Source organism: Myotis myotis, unplaced genomic scaffold, assembly GCF_014108235.1.
Source record: "Myotis myotis isolate mMyoMyo1 unplaced genomic scaffold, mMyoMyo1.p scaffold_m19_p_19, whole genome shotgun sequence".
Taxonomy (NCBI): domain Eukaryota; kingdom Metazoa; phylum Chordata; class Mammalia; order Chiroptera; family Vespertilionidae; genus Myotis; species Myotis myotis.
This window is the reverse complement of record NW_023416323.1, coordinates 37,133,283-37,149,993: the sequence shown is the minus strand read 5'-3', so window position 1 is coordinate 37,149,993 and position 16,711 is coordinate 37,133,283. Positions and strand designations below refer to the sequence as shown.

The following is a 16,711-nucleotide window of genomic DNA, read 5'->3' as shown; positions in this document are numbered from 1 at the left end:
CCACCCTGAGCGGAGGCTCAGAGACAGAGGAGGGGAGGACTATGGGAACAGCGGGCCTCGGGCACAGCGGGCACCGTGGATCTGTTTTCTCACCCTGGCCTGGGGCCCACACATGCTCTGAACCGTGAAACCCTCAGAGACACATCAGGTGCTCACTCGTGCCTGGGCCGCGAGATTTATCAGATTTACGGACGTGGCCTTGTTTACTATTCCTGGTGGCGCTGCTATGGTCTGCAGTTGAGTCACCAGCTGGCAGAGCTGGGAGTGGAAGCCACTTGGCCTGAGTCCAGAGTTTGGGCTTCTAACCTCTCAGCGGCAGCGCGGCCCCCTCTCCTCCGTCCTTTAAAACGAAGGCCTTTCTGCCCGGCTGGCGTGGCTCAGTGTTTGGGTGTTGACCTAAGAACCAGGAGGTGGCGGTTTGAGTCTCGGTCAGGCCGTATGCCCGGGTTGCAGGCTCGATCCCCAGTGTGGGGTGTACAGGAGGCAGCCGATCCATGATTCTCTCTCATCATTGTATTTCTATCTCTCTCTCCCTCTCCATTTCTCTCTGAAATATATTATATATATATATCTTGTGAGCAGAGTGGCCTTGTAAACCATTGAGCGCCACGCCCGGCACATAGTAGATGCTCAATAAAATCAAATGAAGGCCTTTCTGCACTCCCCACCCTGTCTCTGGCCACTGTCCCCTCCTCCAGTAATGCTCATGACCTTTTCTGGTCCTGGGGACCCCAGCCCTTCACCCTGAGCCCCAGCAATGTGTATCCAGCTGCCTGTTGAGAGGCTCCCCTACATGTCACAGGCACACCCCCATTCCACTGAGCCCAAGGGCAGCCTCTTCTCTGCGCCCCATCTTGAGCCCCCCATTATTCAGGGTGGTTTCTGGCATCTTTTCCTCTCACCTGCGTGTGGGAGGTGGGGTCCTCGCCCTGCTCTGGTTTTCTGGACCCCAGCGCCTCCCTCTGCTTCCATATTCTCCAGCGGCCGGCTGGACCCTCCACCGTCCCAGCCCACCGTTGCTGGTGTCCAGACCAGGGCACCTCCTGCTCTATCCCATGCCGGGTCCCCTGCGCACCTGGTTCAAATACACACTCTCACTCAGCAGGCCTGGGGCCCACCGGGAGCCGGGGTTTCCAATACGTTCTCGGGCCGCGCTGAGGGCCTGCGGGCCATGTTTGCGTGCTGATCACGCCCCTCCCGACCAAAGACCTTCCCTGGTTTCCCAGTGCCTTGGATGAAACCCCATTCAAAGCAAACTCCACGCTTCCAACATCTCCCAGAATCTGCCCCTACTCCCCTAACCAGATCCCACCTCCTTCCAAGACGGGCTCCCGTGTCCCAGTCCCCTCTCCACCTCTGCCAATGCTGTTCCCTCCACCTGGAATGCCCTTCCAGCTGGTCTCTGTTTATCAAAACCCCTCCTTCAAGACCCAGCCGGGGCTCTGGGGCCAACTGGCTTGGTTCAAACCCTGGCTCCATCCCTGAAAGGCTACACCCTCTCTGTGCCTGTCCCGCTTCTGTGAAGTGGGGACAGTGACTGTTGTGATACATATGAAGAACCTAGAAGGACCTGGCACCTAGTGGGTGCTCCCAGCCACACGCCAGCTGTGCGGTCTGGGCTGCGTCACCTGGTTTCTAACGCACCAGTGGGACCCCGGCCACGGAGCTGGGAGGGTGAAATTAGGATGGCCCAGGTCAAGCAGTGCCTTACACAGTGAACCCTATACAGCACCCTACTACGTGAACCGCTTAGTAGGACTAGTGATGGGCAGTGTTGTGATTAATGATCATTTATGTAGATTCTGTCCTTTGACTCCCAGAGCCTTCTGGGAGTTCCATGGTGCCCATAACTGACTGGTGTCATCCCAATGTGAGTCATCCTTGGAGCTGGGGCCTGCTCCCCACCTTCGCCCTGCACATAGTAGGTCTCTGAGAAGCCCGATGGTGAAAGGGCGGCCAGAGCTTGGCAAACCAACTCCTGCCCTGGCCAGGCTGCCTCGCAGGTCTTTCCTAGGTGGCAGCTGGCTCCAGGTCTCTGTGGCCCTGGCTTGGGCACCCAGAGAGCGGCACCTCCAGCTCTCCACCTGTGCCCAGCTGGCCAGCACCCTCTGGGGGTGTGGTTGGGTCATTGCTGCCCTGCTGGCTGGATTGCAGGGAACAGCTGATGGTGCCCCACCTAGCCTATGGCTCAGCCCTGAAGGACAGACCTGGGGGAAGCAGAGGCTTAGAGGGGGTGACTTGCTTGGGACACGGCATGTAAGGGACTCCCCATCTCTTCCTGGATAGCTTGCTTTTGCTCTCTGTTCCCGGCCCACACTGGGGGCTCTGGCCCTGATAATGAGGGAGTGCCCACTGCAGCCCTGGGAGGGAGGACAGGCCGAGTGCCCACCGCGCCTGCGCCTGCCGCCAGGGCATCAGCCACAGTCTGGACAGCAGGGCTGACACCCGCCCAGGAGAGCACAGCGCTGCCTCCTGGAAGCTCTGGGTGGGGCCTCGCTGTACCCCCGACCGGGCAGCTTGATGGCCGTGCTTCCTCCTGGCAGCAATCCCCCCCCCCCCAGAAAGTCCCATTCACACTGCAGCAGGCGGCCTGAGCACCCCATGTGCCCAGATCTGGGGAGGCTGCACTTGTGAGTGAGCAGGAGCCAGACTGCTGGGCGGCGTCCTACCTTCAGCACTTCCAGCAGCGTGGCTTAGGCAACTTCATTCCCTTCTCTGAGCTCCATTTCTGGTCCTGCGCTCTCCCTGCCTCATCACCACATTCACAGCAGCTATGCCTTGGGGGTTGTCGGGTACCAGGCACTGGTCTGAGCGACACTCGCCCCTCACCGCTGTGCTCGCGATGGCAGCGCGGGAGGGAAAAGTCTGGAAGGTAGTAAACGGTCAGTAAGTGTAATCATCATTAGTGTCACTGTTGTGGCTACATACCCCCATAATGCGAAGTCCTCACGGCACCTGTGACTTGGCAATCACTGACCCACGCGGTGGGATGAGGGAATGCAGGGAGCCCCGCCCCTTGGGGTGGCCACCGCCGTCTGAGGCCTCCCAGGACCTCAGCAGCCAGCGAGCTGCCAGCAGTGATCAGCAAGGGGGCGGGGCACCGGCCCATCCCCAGATCCCTCACTGAGTTTGGAGCCACCAGGACCGGTGTTCTACTCAGCCTCGGTGTCCTCTCTGGCCTCGCAGATGGACTAAGGGGTGCCATCTCCAGAAGCCCCCGGCGTCTCAGAGCCCAGAACCTGCGTCTGGGATGTTGACACTGTGCGTGCCTGGCGAGCACTGCGCTGGGTCCCTGTGCTGGGAGGACTGAGGCTCAGGGAGACTCAAGGTCAGGTGGCCAGTCGTGCATGGACTGGCTGGCTGCATGCCAGGCGCTTGATCCCCCCCAACCCCGTGCCTTCCGCTCTGCCGGTCATTGGTCATTGCCGGCTCCTGTCGGCTGCCAAGGAGGCTGGACACTCCTTCAGGAAGGGGCAGTTGTCGCCTGGGCCTGGCAGTGGGGGGGGGGGGGGCGGGCAGCATCAAAGTGCCCGTTGCCCTAGCAACCCTGGCCTCTGGGCACTTTGGGGAGAACAGCCCTGGGAAGCAGCGGATGGAGGGTGAGGAGGCAGCGCTCTCCCTGGATGGTGTCTGTCCCTGAAACCGGGCACCTATCTGCCCGAACGAGGGGTGAGGCTGCGGTGCCCCCTTGCCCAGTGCTGAGTCACAGGCATCCCCCAGGGTCCCTGCCTCAGCTCCCAGCCCTGCCCCCTTCTCAGCCTCCCTCTGAGAAATCCATGACTCACTAATGGTCCGTCATCCCTAGCCCAGCTAGGGAGGAGGGAGGAGGGAGGAGGGAGGAGTCATCTGGAGGGGGCATCCCCCCACCAAACACCCAGCACTTCCCAGGCTCCTCCTCCTCCACACTGGCAGCCTGCCCGCAGGCCCTGCGAGGAGGGGCTGGGAGCCGCCACACACAGGCTGCAGCTCCCTCCGCAGCAGGACGGGCAGGTTAAGCCTCGGAGGTGAATCTTGAAAGGCCCATCAGCCGCCTGACCCTACCCGGACCCCCGCCTGGCACCAGGTACCAGATCAAGGAGGGAGGAGGGGTGGGGTAGAATGGGGACTTGGGAGGCCTTGGTATCTGGGTGGGAGCCCAGAGGAGCATTGCTGTAGGGGGGTCTCTAGAGTTGGGGGTAGATGGACAGGGAGACGCCTGGGAAGGGGACGGGGCCTGAGGGGATGAAACCTCTCAGAACCACTAGTCAGTCCTGTGTTAGCTGGGGAAACTGAGGCTCAGAGTGGCATATTCACTGGGCACGGGAGGCTGGGTCCGCTCCCTGGGCGGTGAGTTGAGTTACTCCTGCCCCGGTGGCACAGAGGGGGAGCCGGGCTCTGAGCGGGCAGGTGGCTTATTGGCGGTTCCCTAAGGAGAGCGAGCCAGGGTCCAGGCTCGGGGAGAGGCTGCGGGGGGCTGGGCACCCGGCCCTCACTCAGGGCAGTGTCACCTGCGGCTGCCTGGGCTGGGTCCGGCCCCCAAGTGAGCTCGTCCTCAGGGGCGTCCTTGGGAGGAGGGGGTCTTGGCGTGGGAACCGGGCAGATAGATGAGGAAGCAGAGGCTGAGGGCTGGGAAGCGCACTGCCAGTTAAACCACCAGACCCCTGGCTCCCGCCTGCGGGGCACAGATAGGGCCTTCCCACCCACCCTCCCACCCACCGGGGCGACCCTGTTCCATCTGGGGAAGCCGCTGGTTCCTGTCCTCCCGCCTCCCCACCAGCCTCCTTCCTGTGGTGCTGAGCTGGGGTCTCCCAGGGCCCCACAGGAGGGGGCGTGGGGGGGCCATGACCCCAGGCAGGGCCCCTCTTGCCACCCCCCCGCCCCGACCCCTGCTCCCACTTCCCCTCCCTGCCTGCAGCAGCTCTGGCCTGGGGAGGCCGGGTAGGGAGCAATAGTCTCTGTGCTCCCGAGGGCCAAGGGAGTTACACATACAAACATTTGTTGAGCACCTACTGTGTGCCGGGCACTCTGCTAGGGGTGGGGGACATGGCAGTGAACGGGATGAATGGGTGTCTTACAGTCATGGGCCAGCCCCAGGGGCCTGTGTGGACCCTGAGAGCAGAGGGTGGTTCCTTGAGGTGGAGCCTGAGTGAGAAGTGTCATCGTCCGTCTGTGAGAGCCGCTGCTGGCTGCTGAGCTGGGTCGCAGAACTGAGGCCGGCAGAGGTGGGACTGGCCCCTGGGGCCAGATCTGACCTCGTTAGCTGCAGGGACTCTGAGATCTCTCTCTGGGGCTCAGTTCCTGCAGCTGCTAAATGGGCGTATGAGGTGACAATAGCTGCCCTGCACCCGTGGCTCCGAGGTGTCAGGTCATGAGGGACACCACCCCAGGCAGGGTCTGTGGGGGAGAGGCCCAGCCAGGCAGCCTGCACTGTCGCTGCCCTGGGCCACGGGGCAGGGGCCAGTCACTTGGCTGGGACACCCACATCTTGTCAGGGACACAAACGAACAGGACAGTTGGGCTCTGAGGCTGAGGAGTGAGATAAGCTGGAGGGGGCGGAGGGAGCTGCTGCCTGGGAGCCTGGGGCTCAGCGGAGGACGACGGAGGACGCTGGGCTGGGCTTGGGGACTGGTAAGGAGGGAGAGAGGGTTTAAGTGCACGTGTGAGGGGGGGATGGATTCCTGGTAGAGGAAACTGCATGGGGAAAGGTGTGGAAATAGTGAGGGCCTGGGGGAATGGGGCAGGCGGTGGCACTGGAGACCTGGCACGGGGCATGTCCTGGTGGCTGGGCGCCAGGTGGGCAGCTCTGCTCTGCCCTGCGGGGGAGGGGATGGTGGGGGGACTTGCGCAGCTCTGCACACAGGGCCAGCTGCAGCCCAGCAGAATGGGGAGGGCAGGGTGTGTGGTGTGGGGCTCACGGTGCGTGCTTGGGGGACAGTGTGTGGGTGGTGGGAGCTGTGCCCATTTCAGGGGTGTGGGTGGGCTCCCACATGGCACGGGCGAAGAGTCAGGGGCAGAGCGGGTGGGGGCGTGAGGGGAAGGTGACAATAGAGCCCCAAATCCAATCCTCCCCCCCCCCAGAGCTTAGCAGGCTCTGCACCCCCAGCGCCAACGAGGGGCTCTGCGGACCCCTCCTTCTGACTCACAGCAGATGGGGGAATCACGTGAGCAAACCTGGCAGCTGGGGGGCTGGGACCCCTGGGGACAGGCAGATGGCAGGGGCGGAGGGGAGGGGAGCAGGGTTGGCACAAAGGGGCCTCTCACACAGGGTGGGTGGGGTGGGTGGGGCGGGTTCTGGCTGGCTCTGGCTCTGCAGTGCTGCCCTCCCCCATCTGTCTCATGCCCCATCGGGAGCTCCTGAAGTTCTGGGGAGCCCTTTGGATTCTGGGGTCAGGCCTGGGCAGCTGGGCAGAGGGACCCCGGGTTGGGGAGGAGCGTGGCACGTAGTTTCTGACCCCTGCTCGGTCCCAGCCTGCCCTGGCATCCTCCGGCCCTCAGAGCCTGGTCGCCGGGGCTCAGTGCTCCGCACGCACCTTCCTTCCTACGCAGCAGGTATTGATGCGGAGCCACCTAGAGACGAGGACACAGGCGCAGGAGGCTCACCTGTGGGTGACCCCTCGTGTTGGTGGCTCTAGAGTCTGGGCTCTTGTCCACTGAGCTCTCCTGGCCCCTCGGGGGGGAGGGGGCTCCTGGGCCCGGCCAGGTCTGTGCTGGGTGCCCTTGTCTCGAACCCCATCCCTGCTGCTGCCCACATCCTCCAGGACCCACAGGGAGAGCGAGGCCGCTTGTTGGGGAGAGCCTGGCTGTGTTCCTCTCCGGGTGTGTGCACTTGGGCGCCTGCCTCCGGTTCCTCACCTGGAAAGTATCTGCCTGGGAGCTGTTGTGAGGACGATGGGCTTGCTGTGGCCCGCATAGATGCTGGCCTTACCACGGTCTCCCCATGGGCAGGTGGGCGCACGGAGGCCAGGGAATCTTATAATAGCTCAGGGACTTTCCCTGGCCTCCCACCTAGGAGAGCTGGGGCCACCTGGGCTTCGGGAAGCCCCCCTCGGCCCCCGAGCCTGACTTGAGCTTTGGTGGGGAGGCCTGTGGGTGGGCACACGTTCCTGGGCTGATAGGCTCAGATGGTTTGTGGTGAGCTTGGCAGCTCCCGGCAGAGATCAAAGCCGAGCCCCGGAAGAGCCGGCCTTGGGGTGGGGGCCTCACTGCCCGGAAGCCAGCCCAGCTCCAGCCCCTGAAAGGCTGCAGTTCTGCAGCTAATGGCTCCACGCGGCTCCCCAGGCTCAGGGCCGCTTCGCCGACCTCCGGAGCGAGCAGCAGTGGGAGGCCAGCCGCCTCGGCCTTCTCTCGGTCCCTCCCCTCCTGGCCTCCCCGGGAAGCGCTGGCCTTACCGCTCTCGGCCCCCGGGGGTAAGCGGGGCTGGCGGACTGCTGCCCACCCTCCCAGCCTCCTGGGCCTCCCTGTCCTTACCTGCACACAGGGACGCCAGTGCCGCCCCGGGCAGGGTTGTTGCTGGAATTTGGGCCATAAATCACAGCACAGAGAGGACTTACTCAGCTGAAGGCTTTGTCTTTGAAGCTGGGGGTGGTTGAGTTAGAACTAAGTGCAAATCCTTGAAAAGTGACCTTGAGCCTGGCTGGCCTGGCTCAGTGGTTGAGTGTTGACCTATGAACCAGGAGGTCACGGTTCGATTCCCGGTCAGGGCACATGCCCGGGTTGCGAGCTTGATCCCAGTGTGGGGCGTGCAGGAGGCCGCTGATCAATGATTCTCTCTCATCATTGAGGTTTCTCTCTCTCGCCTCTCCCTTCCTCTCTGAAATCAATAATACATACATATGTATATGTGTATATATGTGTATGTGTGTGTGTGTATGTGTGTGTGTGTGTGTGTGTGTGTGTATATGAAAAGTGACCTTGAGCAAGTGCCTTAAAATCCCTCAGGCTGTGCAATGGGGATGGAGGGACCTGAACTCAACTAGGATTAACTGTGACAGCCACATGCTGTAGGGACTCCAGGCAGAAGAGCCTTCCCCCACGTCCCAGACCTCGGCTCCTCCTTCGCCCAGCTCAGCTGTTCCCTGGGAGAGGCTGCACCAGGCGGGGCGAGCTTGGTGCGGCTTGGTTCTGTCCCAGCTCCATCCGCTGTGTGAACTTGGACAGGTGTCCTCGCCTCTCTGTGCCTCACGTTTTCCTCCTCTTTGGAATGAGGATGGTAAGGGCACCTTGAGTCTGGGCTCTTGTGCCCCTTGGGGGGGAGGGGGCTTTCGTGAGGAATGCCAGTGGCTTTCGTGAGCCACTAGGTCCTGGGTGCTGAGGACGGTGCCTGGCACACCACAGCGACGCTGTCACTGCCACCCCCTGGGCCAGCCCAGCCCTCTGCTGGAGCAGCGGTGAGCGCACCGGGGCACCATGGCCTGTCCTTCCATGCCGTCACTGGAAAGGCACCAGGAACCCGCGGCCCTGAGCACTCTCACCCAGTGAGGTCTCAATCGGCCCTGTGGCTCCAGGCTGTTGGCCAGCACTGGGACTCTCTCCTGCTGCCTGAGCCCCAAGGCCTGACCGGCTTGGCCACTGTCCTGGCCTGCAGGGGAGGCGTGCGTTCAAGTGGGGCCGGTTTCCTGGGGCTGTGTCTGCTGGGCTGAGTTCTCGTGGCCCCCGGGGGCTGCGCTGGGTGGCTGACCCCTCTGGCTCCCTGGCCAAGTCTGGCCCTCAGCGTGTGGCTGCGTCTTGTGTCTCTGACCCTGTGTCGGGGGACAACTGCCCAGACCCACCTGCCTTGTGGGTGACAAATGCGCGGGGTGAACCCCAGGGGCCGGCTGGGGCAGTGAGTCACGCCTGGCCCCGCGCCCTCTGCCCGCTGCTTCTCTGGCTGTGTCACCATCGGGGCCTGTGTCAGACCCTTCGGGCAACTCATGACCCAGCCCCCTCCGCCTGGGGGATCCGCCTCCATGACCAACAAAGACGCTCATTCAGTCCCAGGTGCTGTTAGGCCTCAGAGATTTAAATTTTTATCCTCATGGCACAGATGGGGAAGCAGGTTCCGGGTCCCCGGGCCAGTCAGAGGGTCCGGGGGGCCTAAACCCGGGTCTCCTGCCCCCCAGCCTGGACCTTTTCCCCATGACACCACCCGTGGAATTCTCCATCGAGGCAGTGAGTTCCGTGATGCTCTCTCATCCCTGCAGGTGTTACGTGTGGCAGGGAAGTTGTAGAGGGAACTTGGGCACATGCGGGACTCTTCATGGCCCTCAGGGAAAGGCACCCACTCCCACATTCGTCCCGGGATTACGTCCCTGGCAGTGCCCCGGCCACTCTCGCTGCATCGGCCAGTGTTTGTGGGCGGGTGGCGAAACCCTCCGTGGCCTTGCCTGTCACCGGGCCGGACTTCCCCATTAGTGCCCCTGATGCCATCTCCCGGGGCTCCTACCAGCCTGCTCATGGCTCAGAGAGCCGGATGGGAAGCCCAGGGGGAGGCAGGGCCTCAGGGGCGTGGACCGCAGTGAGGCTGGAGGGTGTGAGGGAGGCGTGGGGAAGGGGGGCCACCCACCTCCTAAACCGTCAGGGAGCTGATGCGGCCCTTCGCTCTCCCTATCCAAGGGGCCTGCACCTGGGCAGGGGCGTCCCTAACCTCGAGGGACTCCCCCCTCCACCCACCTGCACGTGACCTTGCCTTGGAGAGCGGTGGCAGTGGGCGGGGCCGGAAGGAATCCTCTTGTTTTCTCAAAGCTGAACTTATCCTTTGTCCCCGTGACCGCGCCCGCCGCACCCGCCAGGGCTCTGCCACCTGCGAGCACATCCCAAACCAACGGGCAGCGCCTGCTCTCCAGCTTCCGGCTGGGAGTCGAGCACGCCCAGGTCCTGGTGCCTGGACTGGCGAGGGGGAGCTGGGCCCAGGTGCAGCCCCCATGGCCAGGACCAGGGGCAGGGGATGGCATTGCTCCCTCCGGAGACCCTGCTGCAGGTGCCAGCATGCCTGGGTGCCCCGTCTTTGCTCCCCAACCTGTTTGGGGAGCCAGAGGGGCAGCTGCAGTCACTGCTGTCCAGGCGACATGGGACCATAGGGGGAGGGGACCGGCCCCTATTCGTGGGCCTTTTGGTCCTGCGTGTCCGCCTCCCCAAGGATAGGAAGGCTGGCATGCTGGAGCTGGCGAATGCCCAGAGGGTGGGTGGCACGTGGAGGAGGGAGTAGAGTGGGTCTCTAGCTTGTTACGTTGGCAGTGTTGCTGTCCTGAGCCGGTTCTGTGACTTCTGAAACGAGCGCCTCCTATTTTGGCCCCCGCCTCCGCGCTGGTCGGCCGTGCTGTGTTGTTAAGCGAGGATCAGTCATCTCTTTGGCAGAGACTTGGCTCTGGGCAGCAAGGAGCTAGGAGCTATTGTAAGTACTTTTATTTTTTATTATTTAAAAATTTTTTTTTTTTTACTGATTTCAGAGAGAGGAAGGGAGAGACAGAGAGAGATAGAAACATCAGTGATGGGAGAGAATCATGGACCGGCTGCCTCCTGCACACCCCACACTGGGGATCGAGCCCCAACCTGGGCCTGTGCCCTGACAGGGAATTGAACCGTGAGCTCCTGGTTCATAGATCGACGCTCCACCCCTGAGCCACGCCGGCCGGGCTCTTGTAGGTATTTTTGTTATTATAAGAGCCTAGTGACTGGGGGTGGGACCTCGATGCTGTGCCTCGGTTTCTCTGTGTTGCTGCGGTTCACGAGCAGAAGTGTGTGTAAAAGGCCAGGGGTGCCCATGTGTGCCCTCCCTGGCTCCCCTGAGCCGCAGCCCCTCCAGCCCCTTTAAGCACAGGGGCTCTGGAGCCCACAGCGACTGCCTCCCGGCCCAGCAGGCCCTGGAATCTTTTCCAGGACAAGGTTCTACCGAGAACAGCAGCCCCTTTCTTTGCTTTCTCTTCCGCTTCCTCCGGGGACCAAAAATAGTGCGTGAATGGGTCTCAGCTCTGCGCCAGCAGCAAGACAATAGCTGCCTCCTGACCCAGGCAGGCCTCCTGGCTCTGGGCCATGGGGTGGGGGTGGGGGGGCAAGGTGCAGGGGACGGGGGTGCGTGGCCGCTCCGGCCTCATGGCCCCAAGCCCCTGCTGTCTTTCCCATGACCTCTGCCAGAAATCATCCCGCATCCCCTCTGTTTCCTTGGGGCTCAATGGCCAAGGGGTTTTCCCGCTGGCGCTGGGAGGGTGGTCGGAGGTGCTTGGCTGAAATCGGGGCCCTTAGCCCCCTGAGCACCCCCCCCCCCCCCCGGTCTCCCGAGCCGGCTGTTGGTCTGGCGCCCAAGGCCTCGGTGGAGACAGCCCTGGTTCTCTTCTGTGCCCCGTCTGGCACAAGCGGGCCACCCCGTGGTTCTGATTTTCTTTTCCTTTTGACTCAGTGGGACTTTCTAGAGGTCAAAGGGATGTGCCCTCTGGGGAGGAAGTGAGCTCCCTGTCACAAAGGTGATCAAATAAAGTTTGCACGTCACTGGATTAGTCAAGCCTCGGATGGACATTGGGTCTTCGTGTCTTCATGTCTCCGGGGAGATCATGGCTTGAATTCCATACCCCTCTCTTACTGGCTAGGTGGCCTTGAGCGAGCCAGAGCACTCCCTGAGCCTCTGTTTCCCCATCTGTAAGACGGGTTCGGCAGGGCTAACTTGCTGAGTGGTGGAAATGGACCTCCAACATGCTCAGTGTAGTGCCTGCCACACAGATGGAGTTTCAGAAGCATGGCCTCTGTTCTCCTTCCTCCCAGGACTGGTATTTACTCTGGGACACAGAGAGGAGGGTCTGAACCCCTCTTGGCTCCCAGGGAGCTCAGGGGGGGAAAAGCAAGGAGAATCCCTAGCCCCAGAGCTCTCTCAGAAGGAAGGTTCCTGCTGGGCTGTGGCAATCTGGGAAGGCTTCCTGGAGGAAGTGGCTCCGTAGGAAGCTTCTGGAAAAGGATGGTACACATTGTACACTATGGCAGCCCATGGTGAGGTTTAGAGAAGTGTCCAGCCTGGGTTGAGGTCAAGGCCACAGACTGGAGCTTCCACAGCCAAATGCAGCTGACAGGAGGCATTCTTGGTCACAGGGTTAGCTCCCCACTGGGCTCTAAAAAGATGTGGGTTTGAAGTGAATGTTGACAAACTTAGGCAAGTGTTCTCCATAACCTGCTTTCTTAAACCCTGCCCTTCCTCCCGCCAGCTCCCAGCCTGGCCTGGCCAGCATCTGAGTGAGTTGGGGTAAGAGACAAGTTAGGGGGCCTGCGCCATGTTGGGTCGGAGCCGGGCAGTGACGTAGTTGCTGAAGCTGCCAACGGTTGCCAGGGAACGGTTGCCAGGGGCTGCTGTCACCTGCGCCCCTTCTCCCGCGCTGGCTGGCGGGTTGGCGGCTTGCAGCCTGGCTTCCCATGCTACCCCCTTTGTTTGAAGCTCCATGAGGGTGAGGGGGCAGGGGCTGCGGGTCTCCTCTGGCCTCTTGGACGAGAAGCTGACCCAGCACCCCAGCGGCTGTGCCTGCCAACGAGGTGAGCCCTTGGCTCACTCCAAGCTCTTTCCGTATTTACAGTCCACTTGATTCCTGGGAGGAGTCCAGGTAGGATTCTTCCTGCAACCTCCTCCCTCTCCCCTCCTCCCTCCTCCCTCTCATTCTGGGTCCTGCTTCCCTCTCTTTCCCCAAACCACTTCCCACCCCCTCTTTCCTTTCCCTTCTTCACCCCTCCCCTCCCTTCTATCTTTCTCCTCTCCCTTCTCTTCCTTACACCCCTCCATTACCCTCCCTTCCCCCTTCCCTTCCCCTCTTCCCCTCTTTCTCTTTTTTCCTCCATTCCCCCCTTCCCTCCTCCCTCTTCTCCCCAACACTGATAGTGTAGCTGGTGGGTGGGGTGGGGGTGGGGCTGGGCTGGCATAAGGGCCTGGGCGGGGGTGGGGGTGGGGAACCATACAAGTTACTGTAAGGGGACTCGGTGTATTTAACACCCCCCAGAACAGGGAGGAAGTGGTTCGGGGTGAGATCTTCACAACTGCACCCCTCCCCTCAGTCACACTCCAGCTGAAATTATTTTCCATCCCTGGGTCGCAGCCCAGGGTCGAAGCCAAGCCTCAGGGGGTCGAGGCCTGCAGAGGGCAGAGCATAGGGGCAGAGCTGGGACAGGTCACCTGGGGGTTCTGACAGCCCCAGCACCAGGGCCCTGGGAGCTATTAAACTAACCCCAACGAAACACATTTTTTGCCATCTTTTACTGTGAAATTCACAGCCTCTTTTATTGCGAATTTCAAAGAGAAGCTTTTTACAGCCAGGTAAGACCCAGGGGAAATGGGCAGCAAAATCAAGGGCATGAGTCCTGAGTGGGGAGCGGGCCCTAAGGTTGAGCCGCAGCTCCGCCTCTTGCTAGCTGTGTGATCTCCAGCTGGGGCCTCAGTTTCCTCATCTATTAAATGGGTATAATGGCACTTGTCTCATAAGGGCTCGGGGAGGGTTAAATGTGTTCGCTGTGTAGAGAGCTTAGAATCGAGTCTTGCATTTTCCAAGAGCTGAAGGAATGCTAGCTGTGTCGCTGGAGGTAGTGAGCACCCTGCCCATGGGGGTATGCAAACTATCTGGACCTGGCGAGGCTGTGCTGTGTGCTCCGTGAGCTGGATGGGATCTTGGTCTGCGCTTCCCTGGAGGAGGGCTCCGGGCACCGTGTCCAGGACTTGGGACTTGAGCCCGAGCCTGGCCCAGGCCCCCAGGCCTCGTTGGGGAGGACACCTGGCTGGGCGTCCTGTCTGCCCCTGACCCAGGGGCCAGGGACCTGGAGGAGGAGAAAAGAAAGGGAGGGCTGGTGGTGACCTTGGGAACACCCAGGATCCTGTGCTTCAAGGACAGGTGCTCTGTGGAGCTCAGGGCCACTGAACAGCAGCCTCCAGGAAGCAGGAGGGGGGTGGGGTGGGGGGGCGTCACTGGCCTTGGGTGCGGTGGGAGCACAGATGGGGAAGGGGAACTGAGCCAGACGGCTGAGGTCCGACTGTGGTTCCCCAGAGGAGCCTGGCCAGGAGGGAGGAGGCGGCCGCCCAGCACCGTTGCCCTGGCTGCCAGCTGGAGGTGAGCCCTTCCTTCTCCGTAAGCTCCAGAGGCGCTGGCCGCTGAGAAGGCAGGCGGGGGCCCGGGATCGCACCTACTAACTCGCCAGAGGAGGCCCCGGCAGGGACTGACTGCCCCGAAGGTCCAGGGACAGGTAGCCGCAGAGCTGGCTCCGGACCTGGCACGGCTCGCTCTTGCCACCCTGCCTGGGAGTGGGCGTTTCTGGGCAGGTGCTGACCGGTGCGTGCCCTGGGGTTTACGGAGTCCGGCCGCAGCGGCTCCTTGGGGGGAGGGCTGGGGGGACTTGGCCGTGGACTGGGCTGGCCTAGAGCATGGAGCTACCCTGCACTGCTCATGAAGCAATCTGGTCCCCAGCCCCACACCAGGCTCGGCCGGATCGGGGACCCTCTTAATTCCTCCTCCTCCCTTAGGATCTAGGTCTCCTTAATCCTCCATAAAATTCTCAGAGGCTTTGATTCTCAGCTCCCCAAAGTTCTTGCATCCTCATGTTCTCTTTCTTTTTCTCTCTCTTCCCCTCCCTCCCTCCCTCCCTCCCTCCCTCCCTCCCTCCCTCCCTGTCCATTCCACATTCTAAGTGTCTCAGCTGCTTGAGGTAAGGCGAGGGCCCAGCTGGCTGTGGTTGACTCTAATGGAAGAGCCAACCCGGGGACAGGGCTGGCAGTGCCCTTTCTCCAGGAGCTGGCGATGCCGGCCGGAGGGAGGTGGGATGGGGCGAGTGTACCCCAGGCTCTCCGGGGACCTCTTGCCTGGAAGTGTCAAGGATAATGATGAGCGGCCCTGGGGACCATCACCGCCTACAGGGCTCCTGCAGCCCATCTTGCGCCGGCTAATGGCCTTGGGGGCCGCTCAGAGGGGAGCGGGCACTGGAGGCCGGGATCGGGTGGTGTGTGTGTACAGGCTTCCTATCCGTGTGGTGGCAAGATTTCTGAGAGCCTGTTTTCATGTGGATAATGGTTATCCATGCGAAAGGAAAAAAGAAAAAAAGGATGGTAACATTGAACTGGGAAACCAAGGCCCATCAAGCTCTGTGGATTTCCTTCCTGCGGGACTTACCAGAACCTTCCGTGTGCTAACAGACAAGACCAGGTAGGGCCTGCATCCCTTCTCTAACTTGGGAAGTAGTCCTTCAGAGGAAGTGCTCTCAGGGTAAACTCAGGGGACAGTCCCAGAGGGGGGGAAGGGACTCCGGGGACCACCGTGGCGGCAAGCGCGGCTTTCAAGGTGGGATGGAGTCCTGGTGGCTCGTTACTGGCTGTGAGATCCGGGGCATCGCTCAGCCTCTTTGGACCTCAGTTTCCTTCTCTGTGAAGCAGGGGCAGAGTAGCATGCGCTGCACAGCGTCGGTGAGGGTTGAATGAGAAGCTGTGGACACGCTTTGCCCAGCACCAGCACGATTTGAGCACCGACCCAGAGGGAGCTGCCCTCCCCCTCCCCTCGCGGGGGCTCCAGGGTCCTTGTCACTGTGCCAGGGAGACCCCTATTCACTCCCATCACCACCCAGTGCTGTTGCTGTTGTTTTTTTTTTTATCCTCATCCAAGAAGTGAGGATATTTTTTCCATTGAGTTTTAGAGAGGGTAGAAGGGAGGGGGGATGGAGGGGGGAGAGAGAGAGAGAGACATCGATGTGAAAGACACACCGATTGGCTGCCTCCTGCATGCACCCCGACTGGGGGCAGCGATCAGACTCGCCACCCACGTACGCGCCCTTGGCCAGGATTAGAGGGCTGGCGCTCTAACCACTGAGCGCACTGGCCAGGGCACCACCTGGTGTCCTGCCCAGGACCGTGTGGCTGGAGTACGGAGGTTGTCAAGATGGGGATGCGGAGGCCGGAGGCTCAGGGCGTTGGGACCTGCACAGACGTGTCTTGAGGCCGGTATCCCCGCGCGTGCAAAGGCTCAGAGGTGGGAACCCGCAAACCCAGCTCCTCTCCGGGTGGGTGACTATGTTGGCCCCTCTGGGGTTTTAAGCAAATGCTGCGGTTCCGATAGAGCAGCTGCAGGGGGCAACCGGCTCCTGGGAGAACTGAGTCTCCAACTGGCAGGGGCGCCCCCCTCCTCCCCCTTCTCCCACAGGGCGGGGCCCGCTGGACTTGGCCGGGCCGGGCGGCCGCGAGGAGGTGGCTGCAGGCATGCGAGGCTCGCCCTGGGCCATGTGTGCGCCAGCCTTTGGCCTCCGCCTGTCTCGGGGGAAGGCTGCTCGCTTCATTTCTCTTCTCCTTACTGTAGACAGATTCCTAAAACCTGAAGTCACTGAGCTTCCCCAGCAATGCCAGGTCACCCTTCCTGGCGGGAGGCCCTGTGTGGTCACCCGGCTTGGGCCTCGGTCCCCCCACTTGCGAGGGGGAACAGAGGGAGGAGAGAGAGGCTGGGTGTCTGCGAGCCGTGCTCCCAGGAGCCCTGGGCTGGGGGGGGGTGGGGTGGGGCGCTAGGCTGGGAGTGGGGTGTGGCCCTGGGTCCCACCAGGGTGAGGGGGCAGCTCCTTTGACACGCTGGGTACAGGTGTTTCTATGCAAGGCTGACTTACCAAATAGTTTGTAAACCGCGGGGGGAGGGTCCTCTCAGCCCCCAACCCATCCCCCCCAGGAAGCACCTGCAAGGGGTCCCCCCTGTTCTGCCCTAACTGCCGTCCCAGCTGGAGGCCATCTGAGCAGCTCCCGGCTCCTCCTCAGGGCCAGCCCGCCCCCCTCACA

At 61.9% G+C, this 16,711-nt stretch overlaps 1 protein-coding gene across 5 annotated transcripts in view; it reads left to right on the top strand.

The window, feature by feature from the left end:
- ADGRG1 (adhesion G protein-coupled receptor G1) overlaps nt 1-16,711 on the top strand; it is a 35,750-nt gene that overhangs the window by 4,249 nt on the left and 14,790 nt on the right. For 2 of the 5 annotated variants that reach the window (XM_036345675.1, XM_036345671.1), the window contains exon 1: nt 3,907-4,063. The exons of 1 other annotated variant lie outside the window; for it this stretch is intronic. The gene's annotated coding sequence lies outside the window, so the exon portion shown is untranslated. Of the gene's footprint in view, nt 1-3,906; nt 4,064-5,585; nt 5,608-16,711 lie in introns of those variants that run through there. 2 more of the 5 variants (XM_036345673.1, XM_036345674.1) reach the window with 2 other exon arrangements.